The following is a 21737-nucleotide window of genomic DNA, read 5'->3' as shown; positions in this document are numbered from 1 at the left end:
GCTTTCCTGGGCTGTTCAAGTTATGTCCCACGCAATAATTACTGTTTTTGTTAGTGCTCTGGTTACAAAGTTGAATATGTTTTTATCCATTTCCCTCTTATTTTAACATGAAATTTTATGGTATGCAGTGTTTCTGAGGAATGATTATATTGTGGTATAGCGTTACAACCTGTCCAACTTAAGAACCTATGCTGTGGTTGGCATACACTTTAAGCAAAAGCAAAGAATACACAGAGATAATTTTACGAACATTTTGAAAAATGAAACTATATGGTCTGATCTTTCAGGGTAGTTTTTATTTTGTGCAAGTCATTGTATTTTCCTTTCCTGTAATTCCCATAGATCCTCAAAAACTTTTGTTGATTTGAATAGATTTGTTGACAATTCAGGAATATATTGTTACTTTCATTATTATGATTCTTACTAGCTATTATGTATTGATTGTCTATTGTAAGTTAGGCACTCTGCCAAGCACTTTATACAATATCTAATTCACTCTTTACTGTGATACATATATATATATACACACATGTATACATATTTTTAGGTCCATCTTTATAGACAGGGAAATGGGTTCAGGGAAGTCAAAAAGCTTGCTCAAGACTAGTAACTGGTCCTATTAAGATTCCAGACCCAGGTCTGTCTGATTCCAAAGCCCCAGCTCCTCATGCTGTTTCGCCCTCTGTCCCATGAACCGTAACGAAGCTCGGTGGTTCTTTCCTCTGACAGGAGCTCCTTGGTTTTCTTTCATGCTCTTAAGAAAGTCATTTAGGACAAGACAGCCTAACATGCGGCAGAGCAGGTCAGGTGAGTACGCATCTTGAGTTTTCCGAGTTTACTCACAGATCAGATTGCGTCCAGGGTGACTTCACGTGGCTGTCTTATGTCTGAAGACCAGGAATATATTATGTTCAGTAAATAATGAAAATATACCAGAATCCCTTGTTGCCTTTTAAATAGCCTTTGCAGTTTCTACCAAGAGAGATGTATATACTTTTTAAGCACACCCCATTTTTTTCAGTCTTGACAGGAGACGTACAGGGTGTCCCCCCAAAAATGTATACACACTTTAACAGCTGATAGCTCAATTGATGTTTCTTTCTTTTCAGATTTAACCCGTTGGAATGAATAATTATTCAAAGTGTGTATACGTTTTTGAGGGGACACCCTGTATTTTACCTGGAGACCCTTTCCAGAGCTATGCGAGGGCTTCTCTTAGGAGGGACCTAAACTAGATGAAGAACTGAGTTTGGATCTCAGATAGTTTCCTTAATACTGTTGTGGTAGGGGCTGAGCAGGCGTGTGCCCTGAAAGAGAAGGGATAAACTTACAGTGACCTCACAAGGGGGCACTTCACAGTTTCCCGCATGCTGCTCCTCCGCAACCAGGAGGCCGCATTTCATGTTACTTGGTGCTTGGGTTTGAGCCTGGGGGAGGGTGGGGTTGTGAACAGGAGCCTGTCAGTGGAGGGAGTCGGGGAACAGGAGGCCAGATTGTCCTCACCAGGGGAAAGGAGCCTGGATTCATGGGCAGGGCCCGAAGTGTATCTGAAGTGCCTTCCACCTCAGTCAAGGTTTTGCATCAGGTCATTGGTGCCTATCACCGTGGTCATGAGGGATTATTTTTATTAAGCATTTTGTGTTTGTCCAGGAACTTTCAGCCATTAATCATCTAACTCTCTTGTTCCCCACGAGACTTCTCTGAAGTGAATGGGAAAGAAATAGCACAATTCTTATTTTACAGAGAGAGAAACTGAAGCATTTTTGTCTGCCACTGTTACACACTGAGAGAGCTAAAGCCGCACATTAGAGCCTGGGAGAGCCAGGCCAGGCGTTTGATGAGCTTTTTGTTCAACCCCAGAAGTGAGGTTTTTTGTTTTTACACAAAATGGACTTGCATATTTTTCATTTTGAAAGCAACATGATTGATGCTGAGGTGCAGTGAAGAAAAAACAGCCTTCACTTCCTTATATTCTATAGTCGGAAAATTTTCCTGAGTTCCCACAAAAATTCTGGAATCCAAATATGCATTTAAGTTTACGTAGTAAAGATTGTTAGGCATCGCTAATCTTGATCTTTCTAATAAGAAAGAGAATATAAACGAACACATCCGATGTGGTTGTGAATAGCCAATGGCAAGTTATAAAGGGACTTCAAGGGGTGGCATGGGGATTTTGCTGCCTGGAATTAATCTGGTGGGCTTCCTGGAGAGGGTGTGCTTTGAATTTCAATTAAAAAAAAACCATTTCAAAGATGGTATGTTCTTCAGCCCAGATGCTTTGAAATATCTTTCCTGTTCCTATGCAGTGTAAACACCACACAAAGAAAATTGTCAGGTATCACGAGAAGAAGGAACTGACTGAGGGGTCCACAAGGGCACATTTCAGAGTAATGGAGAGGAAATGAAGAAGTTTTCTGACAGTGAGATCTTTCAGATCTTTTAACAATGAGGCAGTTCAAAGGGCAGATGGGCTAGAGTGGTAGGGGGAAGGGTGTCAGTGGAAGCCATTAAAGCAAACTAGATAAAGCACGAGAAGATCACTTCGGGGATCAGCGTGCCCTCTGGTGGGGTTGGGAAATGACAGGTAGGGCGAGAGCTAATTGACTTCCTTTGGCATAAGACAGACCTTGGATTCAAATCCACTTAGAAGCTATGCGATTAAAGTCTCCGATTCCTCCTTTTAAAAATGGAATGACCTATCAGCAATTGAATTTTAAAAAACAAAATATACAAACAAGCAGAACAGAAACAGAATCATAGATACAGAGAACATTTTGACTGTTGCCAGCTGGGAGGAGGGCTGTAGGATGGGTGAAAAAGGCGAAGGGATTAAGAAGTACAAATTAGTTGTTGCAAAACAGTCATGGTGTGTGAAGTACAGCATAAGGAACATAGTCAAGAATATTCTAACTATGTTTGGTGTTAGATGGGTACAAGATTTGTCGGGATAATCACTAAGTTACATAATGTCTGATCACTGGGGTGTACACCTGAAACTAAGATAATATTTTATATCAACTGTAATTGAAAAAATTAAACATGATTAAAAAACAAAATGTTTTCAAGGGGAAAAAATGGTGTGAACGAGGCTAACCTTATAAGCTGGTGAGTAAAATAAAGTGAACATTGCTTACACCAGAGGCAAATTTGGGTTATAATGGGTCTGAAGCTTATACAATATCGGAGGCCTCTGTGTCATATCAACGCACTGAGCAACTCTGTCCCCCTGCTGGCTGGTGTTGCTGGAAGCGAGCGAGATGGCAGTGGGGATTTATGGCTACAAATTCAGGAGAGGCCCTGAAGGCAGTGGCTTTCTAACCACAGAGGTGTTACAGGTCTCCGTCAGCCGCGGTGAATCTAAATTAAATCGAATCTTGAGGATCTGATGGTGGCACATCAGAAGGAAACTTTCTGTTTCTCTTGTATTTTAATGTCTTCTTCCCCCAACATCAGCTGGTTACATTTGAGTTCAAAACTCCTATATTTTTATTTTTTTAAGTTGTTGTGATCTACCTGACTCTGAACTCTCTCTTCTTTCAGAAAATCCCTCTTGGAGCACCATGGTCCTGGGAGGTGTTGGCGGTGAGCTGGTAAGTTTGTCAAAGCCGCCTGGGGGCCACTCTGCCCTGCTCTGGGCTGAGAGGCTTCAGAGGCTGGTCAGGCAGCAGTTGTGTTTGAAACGGGGGCCAAGTGCTGCGGTGGTCATTCCAGAGCGTAACCCCTCAGAAGCGTGCTGCCCGGCGCTCGTCAGAAGGGTAAGACAAATAAAGCTGCCGCCTATTTGGAGCATACGCTGTCTCCTTCCACATCTGCAGGACATTTAGCTCCTTGCATCTGGTAATGTTTGCGCAAATATAATTCCATATTCACTAATAATTCCTGGGGCTAAAGGCCCCCCCTTGGGTAACCTTGTTAATATTCTCTCAAGGCCTGGTGTGAACGCCTCATAGCATTTTGATTAGAATTCAATCTTGTGTTTTTTTCCCTCTCTGTCTCTTTCTCCCTCTCTCCTCTCATGCTTTTCTGGCCCCTGGTTTCCTGGCCACCCACATCAGGAGACGTTCTCCTCCCTTCCACTCTCCATTCTCAGTTTCAAGGAATTTCCTTGTGTCAAAGGCAAAGTGTGATTGACATATTTTCCCCCTCTTAAGAGCAGTCATCTCGGTGTTTGATTTAACCATCTCCTTATGGGGCTCCTACAGTCATTACCTGGGTGAAAAAGAGACCCCCTGCTCACGCTCCCACTCGAGCACCAGGCGCAGACCCACGTAGCTTAGTGTTTTTATAGACTTTTCAATTGCTGCCCTCCTTCCTTTTTTTTGTACCTTTTTTTGGTTGGCACCAGAAATGATTCCCGGGTGTGTTGTACTCTGAGCCATAAAGAATTTGAGTTATCTGCAAACAGGTAGACCAGCTGCCTCCCGCCAGTGTCCTCTGCCTGCCAAGAAAAGCATGTGCCGTCCCTTAGCCCTGGGAGAAAGAATGGGTACAGAACGCGTTCTCTAGATCTGAATCCACCACCCCTGGGCAGGTCGCATTCAGTGGGCTCCTTAGGCTTACTTGACCAGCTTATTTGTCTCTCAAGAGGAGAAAACAGTAAACAAATACATAGGCAAATTAGCCATAGCATGAGACATTATATTTCAACCCAGGAAGAATTTCTTGGCCTGAAGTTCCTAATGTCGGAGCGATTCTGGAATGCGAGTGCTCTCTCGGGCTGCCGCGTCAGCCAATCACTGTGGGCTCCAAGGGTTTCTGCCCGAAGGGGATGAACTAGATGACCTTGGAAGGTCACTTGCAGCTTTTTAATTCAGCAGCAAACCCCTTCTCTGTGAAGGGCCACACTTCTCGCAGTGCTGGAGCAGACTGTCTTAAGGGGATTACTCACGTCTCTCCGGAGCAGCCTGACCCACAGCCCAGCTATTTCTCTTTAATGAATCGCATCTCCTCCTGCTGCTATGTGCTGTCTACTCAGAGCTCCCCACTGACGGCAGCTCTGTTGTCTTGCAGTAATTATATTCTCTGCTCACCTCCCGTGCCCCAAGTCCCATAGTTTCAGAACAAAGCTAGAAGATTAAGGCTTGAATTAGTAGTAACAAAGTTGATTTTTTTCCTGCTGGGATTTCAGTAATAAGGTTTTGAAATATGAATGATGATGAATATACTCTGCACAGACAGCACCTCCCCAGGGCTGCCTGACCCTCGCTGGGTAAGCATGGGGAGGGGGGGAAGCAAGCAGAGGGGCCACTTGGGTCCAGGAGAGCACCAATTCAAGGAGACGGGCAGTGGGAAGAGGGAGCCTAATAGAGACGAAAAGGCCTCGGCAGTGACATCTCACCCCCGGCTGCGGAGCTCATAGCTCTGCAGAGGTAAAGGTTTTCTAGGATGTGATCCAAGGAACAAGACATCCATCGCTTTCCTGGCAAGGCTGCTCTAGAAATACAGACAGACAGAAAGACCGAGACGCTTTCTCTCTCTTTTCATATTTTCATCTCGTCCCTGTTTCCATCCTCGACTGTTCCTCTCCTGTCTGGGTGTTTGAACTTGTTGAGTACTTGTAGGTGCTGACCACGGCCTGGCCCTGCTGTCACTTAGCCAAATTACACACATTTAGGTCTTTTCATTTCTTTATGAACCAGTCTCTCCAGCCTATTTAATCATTTTGGCAGTTCTTTTCTGAATTCCACCCAATTTAAAAATAAGCGAAGTTCTCCACCCCCGTGGATTGAAAAGCAGGCTGTTGGGAACCCATGCAGAGCTCTAGCCTTGCTTGGATGGTGTGGAGGAAAGATAACCCCACGCTTTTAAACTCTGTGTTCCCAGTTTTCCTCTGCAGTGACGGCCTATGAAAGGCAGGAGAGGTAGGAAAATGGCAAGAAACTTGCCTGGCCAGAGCTGGAGGCCATATGACTGTGCTGGGATTTGTTTTTATTTTTATTTAATTTTAATTTAATTTTATTTGTGTGTGTGTGTGTTTATTTTTGTTTAAAATATTACAGATGTCCCTTTTTCTCCCCAATCACCCATTTCACCCCTTCCTACCCCCCTCCCCAGTCCCTCTCTACACCATTGTCCGTGTCCTTGGGTTGTGCATCTATGTGTATGAATTCTTTGGTTACTCTCTCCCCCTCCACCCACCCATCCCCCTCCGTCCCTCTGACATTCGTCAGTCTGATCCATGCTTCCGTGTCATTGAATCTGTTCTGTTCATCAGTTTATTAAGTTCTTTAGATTCCACGTATAAACGAGATCATGGGATGTTTGTCTTTCGCTGCCTGGCTTATTTCACTTAGTATAATATTCTCCAGGTCCATCCATACTGTCCCAAAGGGTATGAGGTCCTTCTTCTTTACAGCTGCGTAGTATTCCACGGTGTGAATGTCCCATAGCTTTTTTACCCACTCACCTACTGATGGGCACTTGGGCCGGGGTCTGTTTTTAAATGTTCTTGTTGATTGATTAGTGGTTGGTAAAGATGATAGTGGCATTTGGTTCAGTATCCAAAAAGTACAAAAGTTTTATACCACGAACAGAACGCATTGCTCCTATTCCTGACACCAGCCACCCAGCTCTGAAGACGCGATCCAAGTAGCACGCTTCTAGGGGGTGCTCCTCCCCAGAGACACTTTATGCTTAAACAGTCAAATATGCACTTGCATCTGTGTGTGCAGGCATCTCTCCTCACCTCCTTTTTCCTAACAGCGATACACTATACTCATTTGCTCTCCTCTTTGCTTTTTCTCTTAGCTCTATGTCTGGGAGGTTTGAGGGTTGGTCAGTCCACAGTCACACGTAAATAGCTCCGTTAGTCCTTTGATGGCTCCACAGTATGTGTACCGTAAATGTGCTGTGATTCTGTAGTCCAGAATTGGTGAACATTTACATTCTTTCTGATTCCCTGTAGTCACTAGCGACAAATATTTAGGGGCCTTACCAAATTTCTTTATTCCTGACACCATCTCGCTGAGTAACTTGCATGTTTTGCGCATGGTATAGAGGATGCAATTCCTGGGTCAAAAGGCATGTGCAACAGGGTGTCTAGTTCAAGTCTGACTTGTCACCTTATGCACCTGCCACCAGTGTCTTAAATGCCTGTTTCCCCACACCCGCACACATACAAAACTTCCAAAACTCTGACAATCTGGTAGGGCAAAAGTAACTCATTTCTGTGTATTTCTCTTATCAGGAGTGAGGTTGGTTTTCTTTTCACGAATTTAAGAGCCATTTGAATTCCCTTTTCAGTGGACAGTCCATTCCTTTCTTTACATTTGTATTAGTTGCTGGTTTCCCATTGATTTAGTGGGGCTCTTTATATATTAGGGAGATCAGCTCCTGGTGACATAAGTTGCAAATATACGTTTCCTGTTTTTCATTCTTTTCTATTTACATAGATGAATATATTCGCTTTTTATGTCGTGATTCCTGAGTTTTGGTTTTCTGAAATACTTCAACAAGTTTTTCCCCCACTTTGAGATTGTTTCTTAAAATTCCCATGGTTTCTTCCAGTACTCATATAACTGACAGGTACGTCAAGCTTTATGTTTTTCCAGATGGCTGCCCAGTTGTCCCAATGTGAGTTATTGAATAATCTTTTATCTATAGAGTTGAAGTGTTACTTTTATAGTATATTAAATTCCCATTGCATTTGTGCCTCTTTTTTGGATTCTTGGTTTGTTCCATTTATCTGTCATGCCAATATCACATTATTTTAATCATCTGTAGCTTCAGAAATTGTTTTATTATCTAATAGAAATAGTTCACCTTCATTACTCTTCTTTTTCAGAATTTTTCCTTTTTTAAAAAATATGAATTTTAGAATCAGGTTGTCTGGTTCGAAAAATATCATTTTGGAATTTTAAAAAATCAGGGGCATGTTAAATTTATAGATTAATTTTGGGAAAGTAGGATCTTTATGATATTGCTTGCTCCCCACCCCCACCCCCAACAGCATGATATGCTTTTCCATTTGTCTCTATGTGTCTCTGTGTGTTTCTCAGTAGCATGTTGAAGTTTTACTCTTGTGAATTGTGCCAATTTCTTGGTAATTTTATTTCTTTTTGGTTGCTATTATAAATTGCAATCTTACATCATCTCTTCCAACCGTGTATGTGTGTGTGCTTTTGCTTTCTGCTGATTAATTTGTAATCACCAGGCACATTCCCAAATTTTCTTCTGTTCTCTCTGAGTCTCTCTTAAAGGTTATTCTAGGCCAGGGTTTCTCAACCCTGCATGATTGGTGTTTTGAGCCAAATAGGCTTTGTTTTCGGGGGTGGGCAGGGAGGGAGGTGTTGTCCTGTGCATTATAGAATGTTTGGCAGCATTCCTCAGCTCTCCTGGGGGGACTGTGTGGTTGTCTCTGACTAAGAACCATTGTTCTAGCCCATAATCCAGGGAAGGTCTTCATTATTTCCACCCACTCCCACCCCACTGCTCTCTTAGACACTACTGGGCCTAATCCTGAGAGTGGAAATAGCTAAGGCCTAGTCTTGTGTTATGAAAACAAACTGTGCCTGGAAGTGGGATGGAAATGATGGCTGTACCTAGTTTATGGCCAAGCCACATGTGGAAACCAGTCACAGGTACAAATCTCACGAATATAAAAGCTAAAAGTGCAAAAAAGAGGGAAGCAGAATCTATTGCTTCTATATCGCATGGCTTCGATCTGAATTGCATGGTGTTTGGCACGTTCTCTAGCTGTTTGACGTGTGATCACTGTCTTCCCAGTTGGCTTGAATTATCGCACCTTAGGCCTGGAGGGTTATCATCGTGTTCCCTAAGCACCCCTTTAACACTCAACTGTGTCATTCCACGTTTGCCTTTTCTGCGGTATTTACCATTGTGCTGGGCACATGGCAGGAGTTCAGTGAACCTGATATTTTGATAATCTAATCCCTTTAGCCTGACACACCTTGGGTTCTTCAGGGGAAACTATGTGGTATAGCAGGAAACATTTAGTGTTTGGAATAAAAAAGATCAGCATTCAAATGCTAGCCAAGAGTCATTAGATATTCATTGCATTTACAATTTACCTAATCTCTGTGAAGGTCATTTGAAAAACAGTTATAGTCTTACAGTGAAGGGTTGCAGTGGAGAGTAGATGAGATGACACATACAGAGCACAGGAACATAAGAAGAGCACAATACATTTTTAGCTCTCAGCTAAAACTCAAGCACTCGATATGAGATACCTATTATCTTCATTATTATTATGTGAAGACAAGTTCTTTATCTGAAGAATTAAGACTAAAACAGTTAATCTAAATTTTATCAAAAATTTAAAGTGTAAATTAAAATTTTGGACACTGGTTCCAAAGACTGATTAAATACTATTGAAGATCACATGTTTCTGTAAGAACTATCCACTCCTATCATTTATTTATTAGAGCTAAGTAGTCTGGGGCTTATGATTAAATCAGTCAGCTTCACGGGTGAGTCCTGTCTATGAAATTCAATGAAGAGTCATCAATCAGTATTCGTACTCCCACATTTCCTTTCACTGAAAATATAAAACATGCCACTAGAGTTCCAGAATCAGTATTTGTTACTAGCAAATCATGACCTTCCCAAAGAGATCTCTAGTAACCCAATTTCTTTGGAAATGCTCATCTCTCTAGTTCACTGTCTTATCATCGGTGCCACACATATTGCCTGTCCATAGTTGGCAATGAATAAATACTAGTGGAATGAATTAGTTAATTTCTGAATGGCCTCCTCTGACTTCTGCTTTAAGACACTATATTCAGATTCAAAGTAGTCTTACCTAGCCAAAAATTCAAATGGCCAGTTCTCCAGTTGTCTGGAAATGGTGGATTTCTTCTTCATAATAACTGGCCTAGTGTCCTAAACTGTTGCTTGAGAAAAGGCTGATTTAATCTTAGACTTCTTAAACCTTCATTCCAAATCAGCCAAGTTATTTATCTAAGTAGGCTCATGGGACAGTGAGATAAAGGAGAGTTTAAGGCAAAAATGACCTGATTTCTTTCAACTATTCAGAAGCATTCATCTCCAAAATAGTGATAAAGAAGGGAAGGAGCCTACATTGTATTAACGTGTGACCCTCTTAATTTGACCCTTAGTGAACTGCACACTCCACTACTTGAGACACTCAGTGGTTCTGAGAAAGTGGACTCTCTTAGTTAAGTCTAGCTTCCCGATGCCTGGCCCTTGGATTCGGTGTAAACAAGCATATGGTTTCCATTGATTGGTATAATCCCTTCACCCTGAAACATCTCAAGGTAATTTCTGACGGAGAAAAACAGGGTGCTCTTGTTACAGGGACAAAGTTTGTTCTTCTTCTGATAGAAAAATAAGTTTCAGCACTCAAAGCAGTCTCCACGCAGGGTCAAGTCTTAACAAGAAAAGGAAAATTTAGAAAATCCAGAGCCCACTTCGACAGTTTAGATCTTGGACTGATGAGAAGTTTTGTAGACCAAGCGGATTCACTTGGAGCCTACTTCCTTCTTTTAAACATTTATTTTATTTTATTTTATTTTAAGGGAAGCAAGGCTTGAAATACTTTAATACCCCCTTAGAGACTGTTTGGCTATTACATAGCCCATAAAAAGCAATATTTGGATGATTTAAAGGGAAATGAATCAGAAATTTAAAGGTTCAGTTTTCCTTGTATGACACAAGATTTTTCCCCCCAGAGTCAACAGAAATGGCCCTTAGGGTAAAACAAATCTTGGATCTTATTGAAACAAAAATTACTATCTATGTGTGTGCAGATTGTAATGTCTATTTTAAGTATTTTGCTTTACAAATATTTAGACACTCAACTCTACATTTTTTTACAACTTAACAAGGGATCTAACAATTTTCCCAATTTCTGCAGAAAGGACAATTTTCTCGCATCAAACCTGGTCGATTAAATTCTGTATTTCAGAGCCAGGTGGAAATGTGATCTCAGTTCCCCAGGCAGTGCTTTCGTGAAGTTTCTCTCAAAAACTGTTTTAGGCTTCTCAGTTACACTTCCCAAGGGGGTGATGGTGGTGTGGTCCAGGGTGTCCACATAACTGGTTGGCAATATTTTAAATGTGGTTATTCCTCGTACATTTAATATTTCTTTTTTCTTACATTTAAACAAGACTTTCATTTAGACATCAGACTTGTGTGATATAAGCATTTCTATGTGGGTTAAGAAAGGGCTTCACCCTCCCCTGATGTAAAGGAAATGGGCATCAACCAAGCTGGGTTTCTCTCTCACATAGCCATTGCTTCCCTTAGTGACAGTGGCCAAATTCCATCATGTCCCCAGTCCTGTTCTCTTCAGAGTGCCTCCATGACCTCTAGGATTCGTCTCACAGCTTATGTGCAGTTTTGGCACATAGTAATCATTCATTAAATGGTAACTTTCTTTTTACTATGAGCTTTCTTCATGGTGAATATTAGAATATCTTAATTTTAGATTCCTAAAGAGCCTAGAAGTTGATTCAAAAGTCTTGGACTTGCCCGGCCGGGCATGGCTCAGTGATTGAGCATCGACCTAGGATCCAGGAGATTGAGGTTCAGATCCCATCAGGGCACATGCCCGGGTTGCGGGATCGATCGCCAGCAGAGGGCGTGCAGGAGGCAGCCGATCAATGACTCTCTCTCACCATTGATATTTCTCTCTCTCTCTCTCCCTCTCCCTTCCTCTCTCAGAAATCAGTAAAGATATATTAAAAAGAAGAAAAAAAAGAAGTCTTGGACTTGTGTCTTGCCTCTCACTATTTACTAGCCGTGTAATCTTGGGAAACATTCTCCATTTTTAGAAAATTCAATTTCTTCATCTGTAAAATGGGGATAAAGGTAATACTATTAGGCACAGTGCTTTGTTGCAAATAATGGAATCCACTCTGGTTAGTTGAGGCAGAAAAAAATAATTTGTTAAAAATATTAAGCAACTCAGAATTCTCTGTAGGGCAAGGGAACCAGACTTAGAGACGATGAGGCCAGAAACAACACCAAGCGAGACTGTGGCATTTGCTCCAGTGAAAACACCATCGCTGCCAACACTTGGCAACAGCCCTGCTTCTTGGAGAGACACTGTAGCTTGCATTATAATGCTTGGTCCTGGATGCCAGGAGTTGAGCCGTTGAACCCCTGCGGTCCTGTTCGGCTGGGATGGATGCCATTCATATCTACCTCCTTGTAGCATTAGCTTCCAAGCTGAGGGCTCACATAGGTGTATCTGATTGGCAACTCCTAGTTCACATGTCTGATATCAGCAACAAGGGAGCCTGGGACAGTGATTTCTGGCCCTGTCTTGGGGGTTACAATGTGGGAAACTCTCCAAAACTCAGAAAAGATGTTGAGAAGGTATTGAGCAGCCTCAAACTACTCTACTCAGTGAAAATCAACACCCCCAATAAGACCCCAGCACTGTATGAATGGTGATTACTACCTTTTAACATTCTTTTACTATTCAAAGAAAAATAAGGCAGATGAAGTTAAAAGTGTAAATTGCCCAAATATCTATCCAGATGTGCTTTCTTTTTTTCTAAATTTTTGACATATATGTAATTCTTAGTATAAAAAGTTCATGAAGTATAGAAAAATTATAGGGAAGAAATAAATATCATTCAATAATCCTACCAGCAGGTACCTACTCTTACCATTTCGGTTCATATTCATCTAATAGAGTTATAACTATATGTATGTAATGTACATATATGTACATATATGTATACACACAAACAAATTTATATACACATATAATTATATATGATTTTTTTACCTAACTAAAAATTTTAAACAATATATTGTGGGTATCTTTTCATGCTAATAAATATTTATAAACTTCATTTTTTTAAATATATCTTTATTGTTGAAAGTATTACAGATGTCCCCTTTTTTCCCCCATTGATCCCCTCCACCCTGCTTCCACACACACCCCCAGGCCTTCTCCACACTATTGTCTGTGTCCATGGGTTATGCATATAAGTTCTTTAAACTTCATTATTTTTAATGGCTGCATATTGTTCTGTTGTATGAATATGCAATATATATACATATATCCATATTTTTATTTATCACCTATTTATGGGTAGTTTCCAAAGTTTTACTCTTACCCAGAGAGTTATGGTGAACATTCATATAGCCAAATATATCCTTAGAGTAACTACTTATGACGAATTTAAAGAAAGAGAATTGCTGTTTCAAGTATATACAGTTGAAAAGACACAGATAAAGTAGTTCATTCTTCTGAACCACAATTTACCCATCAGTCAAGTGTATAATGATGCATAATAAATAAATAATAATGGATAATAATTGTACTTATTTGGTGGTTGTAGAGATAAATGAGTTAATGTAAGTAACTGAGTTATGTGCAAATATTAAGTTAGTAGTGAGTCAATGCAAACACTAGTTTGGCCTGTATAAATAAATATTAATACCTAATACCTGTTAACTGCTAGTATCACACTCCTGGATTAGGTCTGCCAGTGAGCTCTGTCATGACTTGGCATTCGTGCATATACATGAGCTAACCTTGTATTGTTTGGATATTGCATTATGCTAGTAAATGTACCTTTGTCTATCTGGGTGTTCTTTCCAGAAGTTGTGGAATGAACCCTGTTCCACCCAAGATTCCTACCAAATCTGCCTTCCAGATACACCTCAGATCCGCTGCCTTTCTTAATCACCGCCTTCTCCGCTCTCACCCACCCCTCTGTCATCACTGAAATAGTCCCCTGTGGGCCTACCCCTTTCTAAACACATTCTCCCTGTTGCACCTAGGTGAAAAATCTAGGATCCGTATCAAGGCCTACCAGGCCTTCATACTATGGCTCTGCCTACCTTTCCGTCCCTGCCTTGTACCAATGTCCCTCTCACCCCCGTGCTCTGGACACACTCTCTGCCCAGCAACACACTCTTTCCTGGCCAGTCCTTCCTGATTCTTCCTCACTGAAGCCTTCCCTGGTGTGGCAATATCAAACAGACCTCCCTCGGTAATCGCTCCTCTTACCTTTTTCTTTTCTTTCTTAGCACTCCCAAAATGTGCAGTTGTGCATTTACTTGTATGTTCATTTAAAACCTGTCCCTTAGCTCTAGGAGGTAGGCACTGTTCTGTTTACCCCTTCATCTAGCATAATGCTTTGCACACAGGAGTTGCTCAATAAATGGCTCCCAGTCTAGGGGTAGACAGAGACACATAGACAGTAGCAATGAGAGAGCAATGAAGGGAAAAACCGAAACAGATGTAAGGAAATAAATGTCAGGGGCGCAGAGGAAGAAAGAACCTGTGCTGGGGGAACCCTCCCATTGGCAGGTTACAGAGAGAGTTGCTCATTGATGAACTGACCTCCCCTTGAACGACAGTCTCTCGCGGTTGGCACGTTGATGGCACTATATTACCGTTTAACACACAGGGAAGGAGTTGGGTCCTTGCCAGATAATAGACGCACACGTTCCAAGGGGCTCAAGGAGGCAGAAACGTATCTGAGCTCCTGGCTCCCACACAGAGCACAATGGCAGCTCTGAAGGGGGCAGAAGCCCTCTGCACCCACAGGCCCTGTTTATTTTCCCCTCCAGCAGAGGGGATGGCGTAGGTCAGCTGAAATGGTGCATCCTGGTGAATATTTATTGACCCAAAATGTTATACTGACAGACATGTGGACAGGCACACACAGAGGCCTCACACTTCTGCTCCCAAGGTTGTGACACGGCTGACATCTCCCCGCACGGGTCCTGACTTCTCCAGCTGCTCCTGGGGATGCCGGTGTCTCCCTGATGGGGGTCAGTGCAGACAATGTGCCCGGTCCTTTCCATGCTGCCACCCAGGCCTCTACCGATCGGTGGTCTCAAGATGTTCCCCCCAACACACACGTACTGTCCCCTAGCCAGTCTCTGTCCCCATCTCTTCTCTTTTAACTCTTTCATCTCCACCTTAATCCCATTGCCAGAGTCACAGGTGGCCAAATTAATTGTGCATTTTAAAGAGGGGAGCCCCTCGGTGACACCAAGGATCATCCTTGTGGTAAAGAGATGGGCTCTGCTTTCGCTGTAAAAGTACTTTGTGGTCATAAATGGGAACTTTTCCTCTCTTGTTCTTACTGTTTTCCTCTCCGTTTCTTGGGTTTTCTTTCCCATCATAGCTGTTCTTATTTAATTAATTTAATTTTTACTTTAGAAACTCTTTTATAGTTATAACTTTTTATTGTTGAAATGTAAGTAGCAGAGAGCCATAAAAAGCAAATGTGCATGTTAAAATACTTGTTTAAGGCCAGCTCTCTTGTGAACACCACCCATGAGAAGAGACTTCTTCCAATCACCCTGGAAGCCCCAGCATGCCCCTTCCCAGCCACCACCCCTCTCTCCCAGCCAGAGTAACTAACCACGATCTTAACTTTCATTGCAACCACTTCCCCCTTTCCTTTCCAGCCTTACCACCTGAGTGTGCATCCCTGAGCACTAGTTTAGTTTTGCCTGGGTTTTTAAAAAAGATCTCTTAAGCATTGTTTGATCCACAGCATCGTTTCCGCTCTATCTCCTTGTTTTTCTTACAATTTATGTATTGAAGATGTGGGATCGCTTACCTGTAGTTTCCTGCAGTCTGGATTTTGCTGGTTGCTTCCCCAGAGCAAAGTTTAGTCTGTTCCTCTAGTCTCTATGTTTCCACTGATCCCAATTCAGGGGGGTTGGTCTTTTTGGCATGACAACCTCATGAGCGAAGCGTTTTTACCTCAGGAGGCGTGCTAGTCTCAATGTCTCTCTTTGTTGTGATATTAGTAGTTATTGATGTTCAGTACTCTTTCGAAGTTCACTAGGATTATACTGATATTCCAATCCTATTTTTCTTTCTTCGTGAATTTGTTGAAACATTCTAATTTAGTACCCATAATAGTTTTGGGGTTTTTTCAGTGGTACAGTTTGCTTAGGAAAGGCAGCATAAAAGCTATTTAAAAAAAAAAAAAAAAAGTTGGTTCCCCAGCATCTTCTAAAGATACAAATTTGTTTTTTTAGCGTTGACTTTCTAAGTGGTTAAATAAACAACTAACCGTGTAATATGCTGGCATCCCTACAGGAGATGTCACACATTCTAGGAGAAGGGGATCGAGGGCAGGGAACTGGAAGCTCGAGCCAGGGGACAGGTTAGGCCAGCAAAATGGGAACCCAGGGAGGAGCCCAGCAGGCAGACGAGCCTCACATCTGCTCAGAGCTGACCTCCCGTCTCCCAGTCTTGAGCCGTGGGGACCCCATCGTGTCCCCAGGGCAATCTATGCTGTGAACGAGGCTCAGATATTATCTCTGTGCTTAGCACAGTGCTGGGCACCGGGTTACAGGAACAATACATTAGTTTGTTTTCTCTCATTTATTCAACAAGCATCTTTGAGCACCTACTGTGTGCCAGGCTCAGTGTTTCCCTGCAAGGGGACCAACTTGGGAGAAAGTAACTCAGAACTCAAGTCAGCATTTGACGCATTTCCTGTGGATGGTCCCCACATGAAGCAGGGCCCAAGAAGAGGAGGGGCAGGTGGAGTGCTGAGTGGTGTCCCGTTGGGGTGTAGCGTCACGGGGCGTGGCAGTGGCCGAGCTCCCCCAGTTTGCTAAAGGAGCTTGACCAGGCAGCCCCAGGCTCTCGGAGGGAGGAATATCATTACCGTGACATGCATGTGGAAACAATGTTTGTGAGCTTTTGCACAGTTTCCTGAACTTCTCATCTGATACCTTCTAGGAGGCTTACTCCATGTGCTAATATTATTTATGGAGGCAAGAAGTAAACTTAATCCATCATCAGCTGCTAGGACAGTATTACCACTTTAAATAGAATCTTATCGAGCTCCCTGCACCTTTCGATTGCCATTTCCTTTTTAGTCAGTGTCGATTAGTTCTCCGTCGCTGGTTTTAGTTTTCTACTTGATAAGCAAAGGTTTTGAATCCATCTTGATTAAAGCAGCGAGGCCCCAGCTCCATCCTGCCAGCTTCCTTTGAAGTTCATGTAAACTCTATATTCAGATCAGCTGCCCAGGGCGTAGAGAAAGATGAGCTATGAGCTGTGGCAACACGAGGGCACCAGGCCAGATGCTTCACGGCGGCCAGCTCCTTCCGTGAACTGGACCGCTGGGGTTTCCTCTCCCTGGAGTGGGTTAGGTGTGGCGGGGGGGGGGGGGGGGGGCACCACAAGAAACACAAAGTGAAAAAAGGATTCCTCGGGTCTCTTCCAAGCACTGATTTTCCAAACTAGGATCTATTTCTTGAAGCTGGTGGCAGGCTTTCCAACACTCCAGCTTGCCCAGAAATCTGGATTCTTCCAAGATGTCCCGTTGGGTAAATTGGAGCATTGGTTCATTATACAGAGCAAATAAAGAGAGGGAAATCATGGAATATTGTTACATATACACCAGGCTGTTTTCCTCATAATGGTGCAACGGCCACTTTGTCTTCCGCCCTCTTATAAGACTGCCTCTTCTTTTTCTCGTCTCGTTTTTCTATATTCTTCCTCTGTCTGTCTCTCTCTGTCTCTGTCTCTCTGTCTCTCTCCATCTCTCTCTGTCTCTCTCTCTGAAACCAATAACTTCCCTTCTTTGCCTCTTCCGATTGTCCTTCCTCTTCATACGTATTTTCATGTGGAAGTCACAGCTCTGACACTAACGCATTGTAAACCAGCCACTTTACCTCTTTGGGAAAGAATTCTTCATCTGTAAAATAGAATGATCCTTCAGTTCCCCTCGACTACTAAAATTCTATGATTTTTTTTGAAATACTATTTTGTCCCAGTACCCCAGCTTTCTTCTCGACCCCCTAAACTCTGTGGAAATCGACTATATCATGGCTGAGAAGCCGAGCGATAACTGAATCCCCTCCTCTTTCTCTTCGGGGGCCCCTTTCCCCTGCATCAATATTGGAAAGATGGTCAGACACCATCTCTGACATGCCCACTTGCACCCACGTCACCCCAGGAGCCTGAGAGCGATGGTAGCATGTCTCTGCAGCAGCCCCGGACGTCCCAGGAGCAGCAGCGCAGGGCCTGGGGAAGACGGATAAAGACTGTGAAACATTCGGAACACACAACTTTATAAAGGAGAATTTCTTGTGGTGTTGAACTCCCAAAGATTATTGTATGTAGCTCAGATCGTGTGCCCTACTTTCTACGCCGTTTATTTTTAAATTCTTTCCCAGATAGAATATCTAAGAAAGCGCCCTCCCCCAAAAGAATGATTTTTCTTTTTCATATGGTACACGCTAGCAATCCTGGCATTTGACCACTTTTATATAAACATGCAAAGATACCTATAAATTATTGGACTTAACCCAGTTTGAGTTTCCAACTATGTACTACAATGATTACAGCTGTTCTTACTTTAACCCCAGAAGATATTTTGGTCCATTTATATGGTTGATTAGTCATTTAGACCGTAGACTACATTTATTACATTGTTTGGGGGTGGGGAACATAGTAGATATTCACTGGAGGCACCAAGAATCTATATAGAAGCCAACAGTTTTTCAAACTGGTGGAGGTCCCCTAACCTGAATAACAATCCTGAATGACAATGGACCATCAGTCACCCAGGGCCACCCCACACTTTGAGATGACTTTGGGAAGAACCTGAGTCCTCCCCCAGAGTATTTAGATTGAAGAGAGCAAGAGGCCAAGAGAACTAATGGCTTCACTTTCTAAAATCTGGGCTCTGTCCAACAGATCAGGGGCTTGTCGGTGGGGAGGGGACACCGGGTCTTAATAACAGCATTGTAGGAATCTTGGCAGTAAAGACTAAACTGAGCTTTCTCACTCAACTCCCTCCTCCCCACCCCTTACTCATCCCCGCTGAGTCTCACTGCTTAGCCCAGCTGAGCTCAGATCCCCTCAGGTCTCACAGGACTAGAAATCTTGGGCTCTAGCCTGGTGCCAACAGCTGGACCAACCTGCAGGGGGTGCCCTAAAGCAGCTGCTGCCTGTCACAGCTTTTTGCTGAAGTATTTGGAAAAGGTATCCCACTATTATTTGTAATCAACCATACAATTTATTCACATAACATCTTAATTTTAGGCACTTCCCCCTCACACAGACACACACAAAATTTGTAAATGTCTTATTTAATATTTTATTTTGCCTCACAGTCACCAAGCGAGGTACCCTGTATAGAGAGGTGACATCATTTCACTAAGCTTTGTGGGAATCAGTGGTAGAGACTAGAATAGACGTCAGGCGTCTTAATTCCTAGACCTGTGCACTTCCCGAAAAAGTTCTTTACAATGAGGATGGCAATAAACAGAAAATACTTCTGCTATTTCTTTTATTTTCGTTTTCCTGTTAAAACGTTGACATATTTTATTTATGTCAGTTCCCCCGAGATCAGTTTTCATGAAACTCTAGTACTTTACTGGCTGTCCTCCATGCTCACACAATGTTGGGTAGGCTCTCCAGTCTTGTTCTGATTTATGCAGCAGATGGAAAGTTATTATCAATATTTCCTCAGAGTTTGAGGGGGTATTTTTGGATGATAAAGCTAGTTTCCATTTATCATCATTTTATCCCCAGCCCTGGCTTTTGGGGCTCTGATTGTTGCTGTATAAATGTGAACCACAGCGTTGCACTCAACTTGGAGTGTTTGCAAAGCCAGAAGAATCGGGACTAGAATGCAGAAATACATGGCAGCCTTTGGCAAGTTGGCGGAAATGTTTGCCTAAGGGAAAACCAGCACTGACTGGCTCAGATCTTTATTTGCACCTCTTTAGAGCATAGAAAACATTGAGCAATTCCGGATCAAGGCTCTTGTTTTCACTAATGCAGAAAATGAGACTCAGAGAAGTCAGTAGACCTGCCTGGGGTCACACAGCTAGTTGGTGGCAGTGCTGGAACGAGGCATCAGGTCATTCGTTCTGGGTTTGAGGCGCGGTCTGTGACTCCGCAGGGCCTGTCGCGGACAAGGGCAGGGCACACCTGGAGAGGGCTGAGGGAGCCCCGTGTGATTAATTCAGCTCAGCTTAAACACTCGCTGAGGCCAGCCCAGGAAGCCAGCGCGGCATCCAGGTATCCTGTGGGGCCCACATGGCCCACGGGCTGACCGAGCGAGTCCCCCCCAAGGTTCTGTTCGGTGGCCTCCTGGGACATTGCTACGTCTGCTTTGAAAAATCCCCTCTGAGGACCGAAATCGTTTATTTGGATGGATGAGACCCAGGCTCGCTCTTTATTTCCTGCGGTAACAGAAAGAAAGGCCATGGAGCCGCTTTCCTAGCAAACCACAGGATGATGAAGAGCTAAGGAGGAGGGTCGCAGCCTGGAAGTCGGAGGGTTCCTGGGCCCAGAGGGGGGCCTTCTCATTACTAATGGTGGCTCTGCCACAGCCGTGGCTTGGAAGTAAGAAGACGTGAGGCGGGCGAGACCCACGCGTGGGTTTGCGTTGCGCTGACCGCGGGCCTGTGCTTCGGACACCGTGCCCCGCGGCCAGTCCTCGCTGCCAGCCTCTGACGGGCGGCCCCGCTGGCCACCTTCCCCCCCCCCCGCCCAGAGGCCCGAGCTCGGCGGGGGAGGAGCTGAAATTGCTAAGAATAGCCGTGGTCTCTGGGACTTGCTCTTTCCAAGGAATCAATGGAATTAGAAATGAGATATTAGCTCTAATCAGTCGCACATGTTGGGTGCTCAGCTCCTCCGAGAAGAATTTCTGACTGCGGCTCCTCACCCCGTGGGGGAGAAGCATCCACACCTGTGGGTCTGGCAGGGCCCCTCTTCTGTCCTCCACAGGGTCCAGGACAAAAGGACCCCTTAGTATGTGCTGTCAGTCTGTCATCTGGTCTGATCCGAAGTGGCCAGACTTCTGACTAAGCATCCCCTATGTGGCTTTTCAACAAGTGTCGAAGAATTTCAAGGCACACATAGGCCCAGCCTGAGCCAAGAAGTGAGGGCTGCAGGAGTCCACGCCCCTCCCTTTGTCCTGTTTGCTTGTGTTTTTGAGAGAATTAGGCATACAGTGAGAGGATGGGTTCTTTGTTTTGTTTTACTTAACTTTGTATTTTATACAAATGTAAACCTCTGAATAATTTGCAAGAATAGCCTAATAAACCCCTGTGTGCCCTTCACATAGATGCACAATCGATTAGCAGTTTTCACTGAGCATGTGAGTTTCTCCTAACGGTCCCTTGACCACCTCTGTCAAAATCAACCCCAGAGCCCTGGCCCGTGGCTCCTTTAGTTGGAGCACTGTTCCGGGCACCAAAGGGTTTGGGGTTCGATTCTCCGTCAGGTTGACGGGTTGGATCCCTTGGTTGTGGGTTTGATCCCCAGTTGAGGTGAGTACTGGAGGCAACCAATCAATGTTTCTTTCCCTTCCTCTCTCTCTAAAATCAATAAAAACATATTTTCAGGTGAGGATTTTTTTTAAAAATCACCCCATACCTCTTCACTCAGGACCTTGGTGCAGCCTGGGGTGTTGCCTCTGCACAGTCCCCAGGCGGTGTCATTGTGCTGATACCTCTGAACTGCCCTCCCTCGAGCCACACACCAGGTCACGTGTCTGTGAATTTGCCCCTTAGTTCTTTGTGTTGCCAACTCCAACCAGGCCCAGCTGGGGTAAAACTGCTGTGCTAATGAGTAGTTTCTTTCAGCCTCGGATGAAACCTTCACAAAGTGGGCAAGGAGAATCGGCCCCCTTTCCTTTTCTAACACAGCACCGTTTAGTTACAATGCCTGACCCTTGTTCACAGGCCTGCAGTAAAAATAAAATCTCATGCTAAGCTCCTTGCCAGCTTTTTTAATATTTAAGTTTTATTTATGATTCACAATGAAAGTTTGTTTTATAGCCCAGGGCCTG

At 43.5% G+C, this 21737-nt stretch overlaps 1 protein-coding gene across 1 annotated transcript in view; it reads left to right on the top strand.

Annotated features, from left to right (window-relative positions):
• The window catches only part of HAO2 (hydroxyacid oxidase 2), a 133382-nt gene that overhangs the window by 17584 nt on the left and 94061 nt on the right, over nt 1-21737 (top strand). The window contains exon 2 of the mRNA XM_081121489.1: nt 3541-3590. The gene's annotated coding sequence lies outside the window, so the exon portion shown is untranslated. The remainder of the gene's footprint in view (nt 1-3540; nt 3591-21737) is intronic.

Source organism: Miniopterus schreibersii (genome assembly GCF_964146895.1).
Source record: "Miniopterus schreibersii genome assembly, chromosome: 19".
NCBI classification, from domain to species: Eukaryota; Metazoa; Chordata; class Mammalia; order Chiroptera; family Miniopteridae; genus Miniopterus; species Miniopterus schreibersii.
Note: the sequence above shows the minus strand (reverse complement) of the source record. Positions and strands in the feature narration are given on the sequence as shown.